We start from the raw sequence: 4,571 nt of genomic DNA, 5'->3' as shown, positions 1-4,571 counted from the left end.
GATGCAAAAAGGAAAAAAAAAAATCTGATTGCTATGTCCAGTATGCAACTAATTAATATGCTTAAACTGCAGTAAGTGACATTTAAGGTAAATGTTGGTGATTTTTTTATGATAAAGCAATCCAATATTTTAAATAAACTGCTATGATGATGCTGCAATCTTAATTGCATAAAAAAAAACACATGCAAAAAATTATATATATTAACTGATCTTGCCTTTGGGCCATGGAGTAAGACTACCTGACCTCTTATGACTCTCTCTAGACCTTTTATTTTCTTTTGATTCTTGGCCATCAGACATTTACAATAAACTTAGCTCCTTCTGTAAAGGCTCCAAGATCAGGCACTAAATCTGTCATGCTGTTGATAATCATGACGATTGGAAGTGTAACACTTGTAAAACTGAAACGTGAAGTCCCTTACCTCACAAAATGTCAGTGAGAATCTCCTTAAAAATGACCTTGTGATATGATCCTGACAAATCCCAGCTGTATCTGAAATGGAAAGGTGATTTGACAGTGAACTTTATTTTAGTGTGGTGACTTCCTGCTCTCTGTAACAAGAATAAAGCGCATGATATAGACAAAATGCCATAAACTCCTACAAGGCCAAAATCACAGTCATATTTCATTTACTGCTGTTTATTTCTGATATATTTTAATTTACTGCTTTATGGTTTCTGAATGCTGAAATTCATAAATCATGGCAAGGTCAGCTTCATCCTCTTAAGTATACAAATAATCTGTATAATGTAGTTCTCGACAGACTATCCATGCCCAAAGGGAAAATCATCTTTGACTAAATTATTTTTATTTTAGAACAAACTGTTTTGAGTGCACACTATGTACATGTACCTCTTCTGACAAGTTATCTGGGCCTGGATTAATTCTGGCAGCTGAACTCTGCAGATACAAAAAAATGTTGTATTTTGAGAAAAAAAAGGACATCACAGTGTTCTAGATAATCCAATAGTCTTTTTTTCTGTTTTCCCCAGTTAGCTTTCTTCTGTTCTCCCCAGTTTTACACTAGCATTCATTTTGATTGAAAAATGGTTTAAAAAGTAGGATTAAAAAAATACAGTGGCTTTGGATTGAATAAATTGATAAAAACTTATGGGTCTGGTTACCGTCACTGAACCACTGCTTTGTGCTGCACAGGTGCTGCAAGGGACTGGCTGTGTGTAACTAAGAATTCCTTCAGAGAGGGACAAAACCTCCCTGCTGCTTTAACCTGTTCTTATGCTACAGGCTCAGCCTCCTTGATGGAGGTGTGGCAGGACCACTTCTTTCTCTACTGACCCCTGAGTTCTTTGTGGTTATTACTGGCAACAGTTCCTGTCTCAGTCCCTTGTAAACTGAGGCTGGGGTAAAAGTTATGAATCAGGTACCCATCCTGCAGCTGCCCCTCTTCAGCATTCAGATGTCAGCAGGGAAGAGAATCTGCCTCTTATTTCTGTTATGGCCAGAGACTGCAAAGGACATCACTAAATCTGCAAAGACTGACTTCCTAGGTAGCACTGATTCCCTTGCAATTCAAGATCCTCCCTCCAAGTTCCTCATCATTTTTATACCTTTCTTTTTACCCTTGAGACTACTACTGCACGCTCCTTGCAGGAGCAGGGAATTCCTTCTGTCCATCATTTGCAGCCTGCTAGGCCTTATAGTTCCCCAAATACATCTTTCGTAATTGGCTCCTTACCTTGTTCCTCCTGTAGTGATTTGTAAAAAAAAAAAAAAAGGGGGGGGGGGGGCAGAGATCCTATAAAACACTGTCAAAGGAGAACTGGGTATGCAGATCCCATAAAGTTCACACAGCTCCTGCCTTCTCTGCAGCACTTGGGCTACACTTGGGGGTCTGACAAAGAATGGGTCTACTACCATCTTTTCCATTTAATTCCTTACATACATCTCCTTGATTGTCAAGTACTTCCACAATAGAAGAAAAAAAAAAAAAGATTTTTTTAAAAAAATTAAATAGAGCTATATATCTGGGGTTTATATCTTTCCCATTACTGGTTTCTAGAACTAATTTCAGCTAATTTTTGTTTCAGCTAACCGTCTTTCTAGAACACATTTTTACTTATAAATTAGAACTGCTCAGAAGGGAAGTACAACTTCTAATCTTTGCAAATAAAAAAAAAAAAATATTTGCTGCTCAGTCATCCCACCACACTTACTGTTGTTCATGACTCTAGCAGTGACAGAGTGCCCTGTCACACTCTTACTGGGCTAGAAACTAAATGCATGCGTCAAAAATACTGTCCCTATCTCGAAGAATTTGCAGTTTAAAACATATTATGGCGTGACAAAGCAACAGCTGGAGATAAATTTTTCCATCTCTACTGAAATCTTACTTGTTTAGAAAGTGAACATTTATTGTCTACAAAGCACTTAGAATAAAATAAATGCAATATAAATGACAATGAAAATTTTCTCCCCTATATTTTTCTATAGAATTTTTCTTCCTAAAGAACTGAAGCAAAAATATATCTGTAACACCTATGGTAACCATGGAGATTATACCAGGCAACATGCATAATGATTCAAAATGTGGCATCAGACAAATGTTCTTTGTCATGACTAGATCACTACAAACAAGTAGGTTTCCCCTAAACAATTGCAGAAGCAGGATAGATGTGGTTAATTTCTCAACCCTCTTTTTTGCAAGGGGGAAGGGGAAGCGTCAGCACTGCGGTATGGGCAGCAGGCTAACACTGTGCTTGGTTTGAAAAGACCCAGGTTCTTGGTAGTTTCATCTCATAGACAGGGTTTGCTGAAAATATTTATCTTCTGTGAATAGTCACATCAGAGCAACGGGTCCCACCACGTTGCCTGCAGGACATGAAGGATGGCCATGGAGACAGATAGTTACAGAATAAATAGGAAACAGTTCTAATTAATTGTTACTCTTTTTTTGTTGTTGTTAGGACTACCTACAAATGCACAAAATCTATCTTAAAAACAATTCATACATAATCCTAGAAATACCAAGATTTGGGTAATTTTTGTGTTAGCTATAAAGCAACATTCCTTCACATTTGGCAATATTTCTTTCTCTGCTTATTCCGTCTCTGAATGGATGGCAGCACGTAGTAAATAGCTCTCAGTCTGCCAGCTTCTAATACAGGATGAATATTGATGCCGTTCTTGATCTGATACAATCCATAATGCAGGGGGGAAGAATTACTGGAATTGGGACCTTTCCCAATAAACAATCCCAAAACCAGAAAGTAACGTTTCTACCTAAGGGGTTAACTAAAATCTGGTGGTTTGCAGTTGTTTAAGTTAGGAGGAGAAACTGATGATGATGCAAGAATGATGTCAATCCTGTTTACTTACAAATAATGTAGAAAACTTGGTTTCCTTCACGACGGAAGAAACTCAGAAGATATTTCCTATTTATGCAGTCCTGAAGTACTCAGCTGTTTCTCAGAGCCACGCACCTATTTTTTTCTGCCTCTGTAACTTCTTTTTTCCAATTCCTGGCATTTTTTTGCCAACCCTGAAATTACAGATTACAGTAAATCTCTTTCCAGTTTCACCTCCTCCACTTTGTTTTGGCAATAGGCCATTGTTTCACCTATTACTTTTATAAAGCTGGATTGCTTTTTTTTTCCGTTTTTTTTTCCCTTTCCATTTACTTTGAGAGGCCTTTTTTATGCTCTCCAATTTCAAAATGCAATTTCACCCAGCCATCAGTAGATAATGGTAGACCCTTTCCCTTCTGTAGGAGCCTACAAAGAGGCCCCAATGTGAAAGCAGGAGTTAACACAACTATTTAACCTGTTTACTTCTGTCCCAGAGGATCTGGAGCCCCAGAGAGCAGTGGTAATAATGGATTCCATCGTTTCCCAAAGGGGGTGTTATCATGCAAAGTGCTTTTTTTCTTGAAGAATTTTACCCAATGTATTCACTCTGTGTGTGGAATTTAAATAGCTCAACATTTAAATCTAGAAAAATTAACCAAATTAAGGCAGAGAGAAAAGGTACGTTTTCCTTCGTAACTGGCAAGACAGCTATGTCTGTGTGGCAAGACAGCTATGTCTGTGTGACTGGTAACATTAGAACTGGCCAGAGAGAATTTGGATTTGGGGGCTGATAAAGATTTGAAGAAATAATTGCAGTAAATATAGCAAGACATTTTTTTTTTTTTTCCTGAGCTGTTAAAACTGCTCTGTGCTGCACACATACACGATCGAATTGCAGTACAATGATTTAATAAAATAAACCACGCGGTTACCCTCAACGCTTGTGAGGAGAAAAAGGGACATTTCCATTCCTTTGCCTCCTGATCTCAGGTTTATCGGTTTCCGCAGCCATCAGTAGAATTTGCACTGAAATACGTGATGTATTCAAGACAGGGCCCTTCCTGACTTCTTTTGGGTCAAGGCACAGCCTGCAGGGTTCACGGGCTCGGCCTCCCAGCGGGGCTCTCTGCTGGACTCCGGGGGGAACCAACGTTACAGCGGCCCCCCACAGGCCCCTCTCCCTCACGAACAGAAGCGGGGGGCCGAGGGGCAGCCCTTCGCTGCTGCTCCCGTTACCGGGACCGGACCCGACACGAACAGGGCCA

The sequence above is a fragment of the Egretta garzetta genome, unplaced genomic scaffold, assembly GCF_000687185.1.
Source record: "Egretta garzetta isolate BGI_Z169 unplaced genomic scaffold, ASM68718v1 scaffold48, whole genome shotgun sequence".
NCBI classification, from domain to species: Eukaryota; Metazoa; Chordata; class Aves; order Pelecaniformes; family Ardeidae; genus Egretta; species Egretta garzetta.
The sequence above is the reverse complement of the archived record's forward strand: the minus strand, read 5'-3'. Positions refer to the sequence as shown.